The following is a 9460-nucleotide window of genomic DNA, read 5'->3' as shown; positions in this document are numbered from 1 at the left end:
TCTAAGTCTTATGAGCAGTAGTCTTCACCAGAGGGTACTGTCCAAAGTATTACACTATTCTGCTTCCTGTTGGTGAGCCAATTCATTACATTTCTAAATTGAAAGAAAAATACTAGGAGCCAGACTGGAATTGAGCATCTACTAAAATTTAATTACATTATCATTAAACAATATATGAATTATTGTGAGACTGATTCATGGTCTCGTTTGCATTGGTAATAAGTTCAGCTGTTTACAGTTAAACTTAATATATTTTGTTTATCCTCCATCACAATTTTTATACTTGATAAATTTACAGAAGGCAGATGCTACTCAAGTTAGGTAAATTATTTATTATACTTGAATGGAGATTAAACTTCCACTTATTTGTGGAGATGAAAGAAGTAGATATTTTATGGAATATTTAAATAATGATTGAATTATAAATCTGGAAATTTTTCTCCAGTTGAGTGTGCATGCATGCCTGTATGTGGGAGTGAGGAGAAGTATGAACCTTTGATTCCAAGAAGAAAATGTATAGATAACTATACAAAAGGGACTGAAAATTGTATGACACACCGTTGTTACATGATTCAATGCTCTTAGTTACTTTCCAAATACAATGTATGGATGAGGAATCCTTAACTGCATCTTTGATGATATTCTAATTAACTAAATAAAATATGAGATGTGATATGACACTTACATAGGAACACCGTAAATACGTATGCACACAAACATGCATTTCTCTCTCTCTCTCTCTCTCTCTCTCTCTCCATATTTACATATAGGATTAATATTTTATGGCTCTGATTTTTTTCATAGCTAAGGTCCTCTAAAACATTACTTTCAAGCACTGCATGAACTCAACAAAAAAGGTATCAAATTTACTTAAACTAACTAGTTAAAACTGAAGCTGAAAAAATAATTTATTTTTATATATTTGAAATGAGTTGAAGTATAACTGAATTGTATGTGGATATGGATATAGATGTGTGTGTGTGTGTGTGTATGCATATTTGTGTGTGAGCATTTGTGTGTATATGTATTTGTGTTATGCATGTTTGTAATTTTGTTTGGATAGGTGTTCATAAATACAGGCTGAATCATAAATCTAAACAAAAATTAGTTTTTGTTTATAACTTTTCCTCCCCAAATTGATGGTCAAATTATGTAACAGTTTAAAATATGCTATATAATAGTTTAAAATGTTCACAATCTATTATGAAGAGAATGATTAATGAAATTTAAGAGAGCTGGGTTTTGTGCATCTCTAGTTCCTCTCTAAACTCCACCACTTTGCTTTCCAAAGGAGATTCAAAATTTGCTCTCATCTGAAAAGAACACTTTAGACAATTGCTCAACATTCAGCTTCTAATTCTCCTTGGTCCATATCAACTATTTGTGACTCTAGTTGTTGATAAGAAGATGCCTAAGTTTGGGTACTCAACTGCTGTGCCTCTGTTTTTTTTAAAATCCATATGTGTGGTGGCCTTTGATGCACTAACTTGTGTCTTTGTCTATTTTTCATGGGTCTCTTCCACATTGTCAAACCAGCTTTCTTCATGGTTCTTTCAGAGCTGTGGTTGTCTCCTTCACTGGTATACTTCTTTCTTCCACACACTGTTTATCCAGTTGAAGCTCTAAAGAGATGCTTTCAACAAATAGTTTTCTGTCTTCCATTCTTTGTAAAGAATGTGAATGATAAACTTTTGGACAACTGTGTCATCAGAAGCCTTGTCCATGACTGCAATACCAGCAGTTTTTATAAAATGATTATATATTTATAAAAAAAAAAAACAACACAACTATATAAAGCAGTGGTCCTCAGCTGGGGTCCATATGGTCCCTGGAGGTCTACAGTAGATTTTGCTGTTAAAATTCATGTACAATAAATTGGATATACTTCTACAATACACAAAATATTTCAACACATTTTTATATGGTTCCTAATAATATTTAATTATAAAATATACTAGAACTTTTTTAATCAGCAAATAGCTAAGAAGGCCCACCTGAGTAAAATTGGAATCAAAGGGGTCCATAGGGAAAAATGGTTGCGAACCACTGATATAAAGGTATTGAACTAAGTTGTATTAATGAAATGCATTCAGACAATATTATTGTAAAATTTTGGAATCATAAGAATGCAATATTTGCATTCTTACACATCTGAAATCATTGTAAAAATTATTGAGATTGTTCACAGACTGAGACAAGGCACTACTGTTGCATCTCTTAGGTATAAGTTCGGAGCTTTTGACAATTTTTCCCCTTAATATACTTTCATATTCTAATTTTCTGAATACATACATATATACATACATTCAAACAAGAGAATGGCAAACTCAGTGTGAGAGAGAGAGAGAGAGAGAGAGAGAGAGAGAGAGAGAGAGAGAGAGAGAGAGAGAGAGAGAGTGGGACTAAGATAATATATATATAGTATAATACCAGATTGCAAGTGGTAAGAATTCATTACTAACAAGTTACCAAAACCTTAAATACTAATAAGCTAGTAAACATTTCTATTGTTTATTGCTACTAATGTATCTGCAGCTCATCTGTTGAGTGCTTCTACTGTTTGTCTTTGTGATATACTATACATACACACACACACAGAAACATATACAGACATTGAATATTCTATTCAATGCTGCTTCTTAAGACTTCACACACACATACACACACTCAGTAGTTCATATATCCAAGCAAGAAGGACACTCTAAAGCATTAGCACAATAGTATATTTAGAAGGTTGTTGTTTGTTATGGCTGGTCAGAAAGTGACCATTGATTTTGTAGCTGTAAGGTACTTAGCTGTATGGGTAACTTGTCATGTGCCTCCAGCCATCTGAGTCTGATGTGTCAGCTATACAACTAAGTGCCTTATAGGTACAAAATCAGTGGTCACTCTCTGACCAGCCATAACAATGAACCTTCTATATATATATATATGCATATATGCAGCTGCACATGTGCACACACACACACTTGATTGTGTATGTGTATATTCATAAATGAATGCATGTATGTATGTATGATGTTTATATTTCTATGTGAATGTGTTTATATTTTTGTTTTTATTTTTATTTATTTATGCTGTCCATAAATAAACGGTGGAATCATTGTAGGCTTACTCAGATTGGTGAGGTGAATGCATTAATGTGATTGATATTCACCACGAACTTCTGCAGTCGATACTTGTAGGCAGGGAGGGGATTCCTAGAAGGCTGTAGCACTGGGAAGAACCGTTTTGGTGGTTAGTGAGAGAGAAAAAAACATTCAAAGTGATAAAGAAGTTTGTTGACAACTGTTTCCATCACCTTTTGGTATGACAGAAAATATCATGATATATCAGTAGTTGTCAAAATCAGAGAAGTTGGTTGTCCTTATAGATAGGACATATTGTCATGTTTCCATAAATTGGGGGTAAATAGCTGTAAAGTGAGAAGAAGCAAGAAGAATTTGGTGAAAATAGCCATTGTCAATGTTCCTTGTATTCCATGTACTTGAAGGTGAAATTGAATACTTTTAATTAAGAAATTAATCATTGTAAGTTAATAATAAAATCTTCAGTAAAACACTTAAAATATGGTTTGTATTTGCTTAAACAGTCAATATAGTATTTAAGCAATGGCTGCTCACATGGATAAGCACATGCTATACGAAAAAAAAAAAGGAAGCAAAATTTGCACCAAAAGCAAATTTCTACACATGCTCACAACTAAAGCTTTGGTGGAACATTGGTTGTCATATCTGTTTTTCGATGTGGGTGACATCCTAGTAAGTGATTATTGTTGAATTTCTTCAGATGCTGTAGGAAGAGTTCCTTTTCTGTGCAGCTGCATTGATTCGGCATTTGAACTACTCTTGTGGGAAGTTGTGAGCTTTGGCTGTATGATGGATCTTAGAGATTATACCTAGGAGAAGGTTTGCGTTAGTCTGTCTGTCTTGCTCTCTATATATATAATTATAATATCTCTGTCTGTCTCTCTCTCTCTCTCTCTGTTGTCTTGTCTGCATCAAAGGGAAGCACATATTTACTGCCAAGGGAAGTCAGAGTGACACTGGTAGGTCTACAACAAGATTGTTAGTTGACAAAATGTACTGGAGGCAGGGCTGATGTATTATAAGATGGTGTGAAAGGGATTGCCTTGATTAGGCAGTGATCAGATAATCTTCTTAATGAGAGAAGAGTCTGTGTTGGCAGGGTAAAAAAAAAAGGATTGGGTTTAGAGGAGAGAAAGGGGTTAATGTATATGATGAGTTGGTGGCTAGGCCTCAATTACGGGTACATGAGGAGACTAAGTTGTACAGACAGTTCAGTTCAAGGTGGAAAATGATTTGTCTTCCACACCATCAACACTGGTGTGAAAAGAGTGGAGAGAAATGGAGAAGAAAAGAAGTTGTGTGCATTTAAATCACTAACAAGGATGACTTCAGGCAGAATTGTGTGCAGACTGATATTTTCAATGCAGGATGGTCAAATAACTGCTATTGGCTGTGAAAGTTTGGAGAGCGGTATTGACTATAAACACACTTAGAAGTCTTGAGTAGAGAGAGACTTCTGAGCAATTGGAAGTCTTTATCATTGATATCCATGCAAGAGAGACATGAGCAATGGAGAGACTGGATCCTTCTTAAGAGCAGACATAGCATTTAGGACAGCAGCTGAAATACAGGGTGGACAAGAAAGATGTATTAGCAGAGAGCTGAGATAACAGATTCATGTATGTAGTGGGAAGGGGTGCCAATCACTACCCAGAAAGAAGTGTTAGCCTGTGTGTGGATATGTGCATGTGTCTGTGCATGTATGTATCTATAATCAGATATATTTTTACATAGAGCTTGCACTAAAGTGCATTCCCGCCATTAGCCAGGGACAGGAGATCATAATGATTTAGACACATTTCAACAATATTGCGTTCCCCAATAATATAGAGCAATATTCATGCTGCCAGGGATATGCAGGTTCTTTTGTTTCACATTGTATGCATATACAAACACATATATACACATATACGTGCACAAATAAGCATGTTATATAATATACAATTCAATGTATAAAGCATGATAGTAGTTTCAAGTATATTTATATATATATATATATATGTGTGTGTGTGTATGTATGTATGTACATACTTACATATAATTGATTGTTCTTTGTGTTAATTAGTCCCAAACACAAATTTATTGGGCTGGAAATTACAGGAATTTGTGACGTTCAATTTTTTTTACAAGTGTTGATAAGACTGATATAAACTAAAGTTAATTGATTGCAGGCTTTAATCGAAATCAGTTTATATACTCTTAGTTTGCTATACATCTGTATTATGTCTAATAGTGAATGCCTATAAATGCTGATTTACTGCAAATGTTCTTGTTTTCCATTTCAAGTTTAATGTTGTTTCAATATTTATCAAATCTGTTCTTGAACTTGTTGGTTATCTTTGAATGAACAACTTTCCTTGATAGTTTGTATTTGAGATTTTCTATCATATTAGTTTGTTATTTTGTTGTGTTACTTCATATGTAAGTCGATAGAATAATTTTGATTGGACGTGCATTGAGAAGGTCAAATATATTGCTAGCTATCCTTTTTGAATCACAAAAATCAAGCTACAGAATCTTACTGTGTTGGAGGACACAGACGACGTTCTGTATCATCCAAAAGACAAATTTTACAATTTAATGCTGAGATAGATGCAATATTAACCTTGTTATTGATAAGGACCAATGGCAAAAGCAGATTGGCTAGTGTTCAGCACAAAGCATCTCTTTCATTGCGTTTTTTTATTATTTTGGAAATGGAAGAATAAGAAGGCACTATTTGTAACCTCCAGAGTAAGAAAACTTCTAATTGTTGCTACATGCTCTTGTTTGTTGTCTTATCACTTAGTAGTTATTTTAATTGATTCAATAGAAAAGGTTTTTGTCTAAGGTAATCTTTGTCTTGAAGTAATGTCACAACTAATACTGTAAACAGCCATATCATATTATAACTTACAATGATGGTATATGTTTAAAAGTTTAGTTTCAGATGTATATATTAGCCTGATATGAAATGAAACAGCTAGCAAGGTTCTATCTGATATCAATGTTTGGACTTTTTAAAGTTTTTGTTTTCAACTTGATGCAAGTAAAGAAACTCATCACTTAGTGTTTTCAAAAACAGCAATGTTTTTCTCACAAACTGGTAATTAGTAAATAGTTTGGTAAGTAAATGAAATAGTGTGGCAGCAATTTTTCTTTCAAGATGTTTCAATTAATTTATAACTTATAGAAATACTTTGATTTATATTTAAAAAAAAAAGCTTTATATTATTGTTTGTGAATTTGCATAAAACATAAATATACATACACAGACAAACACTATGCCTGTGTGTGTGTGTGTGTGTGCATCACATAAATTATCATTATTATTGCTTGTCCTGTCATGTCTGAAATCGAAACTGTTGTGTAGCTTCAATGCACTTATCACGTTCACTGTATAATTTTCTCTATGTCAGCTTGCTTTTCCACAACTGTAGCTTCACCTTTACAATGATTAATGCCGAAATAATTGAAATCTTACTCGATCATATTTTTTTCAGCTGATTTGAGTCCCAATGTTTGTATATTGCAAATATTAGTGAGCTATACAATATAGCTCTAATTTTCAAATCTGTAACTGAAATAACATTTTCTGCAAACTGAGTTGAAGCTGTGGTGGCACTCACTATAACCATAAGGTGTAAGGTAAACCAAGCAGTTGAGAACTACCAATACAAACTATGGCCATTGGCAAATGTTCATCTTATATTTAATATAGACAAGAGAGATATAACAGTTACAGTTATCTGAAGTGCTCATGATCTTGAATATTTGCATGCTTGATACATAGTCCTTCTGAATGAGATTAAAGATTTCTCAATGACAGCTGAAGTGGAAATGTATTAAGCCAATACCTCTCACTGCAGTTTGTAATCTAAAGCCTTTGCTGTATGGTAAGAAGTTAGGCCACTTGAAACTTGAATTTGACATTAATAGAAAGATTTTAATTGTCTCATATATGACTACATAACTTTCAAAAAGGTAAAACATGCCTCTGTCTTTCATATACATGTAACTATCTCATTATTCAGAATTCTTGACCTGATAATAGCGTTTCAATGTAACATAAAGCTGTTCATGGTATACAGGTCTTATCTTGTACTGTCATCAATAGCTTTCTCCAGGCTTATATGTATTTCAAACTCAGTAAGTTATAATAAAGCAAATTATGCAGTTCTTAAGGTTCCTTCTTTGAGTGAGCACTGACATTGTAACAGCATCATAGATAAGCTTAATGGTTAGCACCCTCAAGGCTTTCTTTTTTTATCTGCAGTACCTTGAAAGGCTAAACTACCCATCTCATTCCTATTATTGTGACAAAATATGTACATATATAATGAAAATGTTTGAATATGTATAGATTTATACATGGAATTTTTACATATGTTTTTTAACAGCAAAACTATTATAGAACAAATCATAAAATGTATGTAAAAATTTGGTATCTAACCTGTTTTCTTACATATGTTTCTAAATTTCATATGTAAGAAAATTGTGTGTTTGTATGTGTGCACGTGTATGTTTGCGTGTGTGTGGGTATGCATGTATATATGTGTATACACACATAAACATATGGATAACAGAATAGAGACCCTAAGGCAAGATTTTCTGGTGTTTAGTTACATCCAAAATTTAATCACTCAAAATTCCACATTCATCCCACCAAGGTCAACAGAATAAGTTCCTGGGTTGATGTAATTGATTATACCCTTAAAAGCAGTACCTCAAAGTATGATTTCAGTCACCAATGATTGAAGTTAGTATGAGAAATAAAGAATAGATATTTATTATGGATGCTTGCATAAATGTATACGTGAGAGCATATGTGTACAAGGGACCCTGACAGTTATTGTATATGTATAGTCAATTTATCCTCTTTTAAAGATGTTAAATATAACATTATTATTTTTTTCTTTAAAATAGAGATACAAGATTAAATATCGCAACTGTTGTTTTACAAGCTCCACAATTAATGTGATGTACAATTAATAGTAAGTCAAAAAAAAGAAAAAGAAAAGAAGAAAGCTGTCAAGTGATAGGGTAATCCAAGGAACCATAAGGAGTTTTAAAAATATTAAACAAAACAATACACCACTCACAAAAAACATAATGGACTACTGAAAAAAATGAAACAAAAGTCTTCTACAATACTAAGAGTGAAATCAATAAATGATTCTAGTTGTATTGATCACTGAAAGAGAAATGTGATTCTGTTATTTTACAAGCAATTCTTCACTGAAATGCAATGATTAACCTGATTTATTCATATTACACTCAGATTTGAGAACATAATGAAGAGAAAGTTCTTAAATAAGTAGATTCTGTAACATAAATGTCAGTTAACAAAAACAAGCAAATACTTTGACTAGACACTCTCTTGCCTTTATTGTTATTATTATTGTTGTTGTTTTGATGTGTGTTGTTTTTGTTATCTGTTATCAGCTTCACTACCAGAATAACGCTAATAATAATAATAATAATTATAGATTCTAAAAACTTGGGTAAAAACAAAATGGAGATTGAAGAACTTTCAAAGTCTAAAGGAAGATGTGGAGATTGAGAGAGATCGAAGAATGTGGAATATAGACATAAGAACAGCCCCAGTTATTTCAGGAGTGTTATTTGTGGAACAGAGTACAAAAATGTCATCTGAAAATCAAACTGTTGGGAAAATCTTGCATAGGTGAGGTTCAGAATATATCTCTCCGAGGAAATTCCCACATTCTTAAAATCAAATTAACTCTAGAATTACAGTAAGGCTCCAGCAAAACAAATTATGCTTACCATTAATAAGACAACAATAAATAGGATAATTATGATGACTGAAAAATAATGGTAAAGAATCAGACTAAATATTTGATGATATCTAGTTCAGAGTCTCTAGGTTCAAATTGTATCCAAGTTTGACTACTTTCCATTCTTCCAAAAGTGAGAAAATATATATCAGTAAGATAGTGTGATTTATTCCATTTATTGACCCGCCACTACCCCAACACCACCATCACCACCACTACTTTGTTCCAAATTTTTAAAATCAAAAATACTACTATCGTTATTTTTGTTATTGTTGTTGTTATTATTATCATAATTATTATAAATGGTTTGGTTGGTTGGTTGATAGTATAATAAAAATGTGGGACAAAATACCTTGCAGTATTTCCTTTTGGTCCTTTATGTTTTGAGTTTAAACCCTACCAAAGTCAAGTTTGCCTTTCATCCTTCCTGAGTTGAAAATGTTTAGTGCACCAGTTAAACACTTGCCCCAAATCTCTGGCCTTGTACCTGTATTGGAAGTGATTATTTATTAATTTTATCTAAAAAAAGAAATTTAGTTTCAAGCATTTTATTTTGCATTTTGTCTTACATCAGCAAAATTTATTTGTCAGTGA

The sequence above is a fragment of the Octopus bimaculoides genome, chromosome 14 (assembly GCF_046866305.1).
Source record: "Octopus bimaculoides isolate indiv1 chromosome 14, ASM4686630v1, whole genome shotgun sequence".
Lineage (NCBI taxonomy): Eukaryota > Metazoa > Mollusca > Cephalopoda > Octopoda > Octopodidae > Octopus > Octopus bimaculoides.
Note: the sequence above shows the minus strand (reverse complement) of the source record.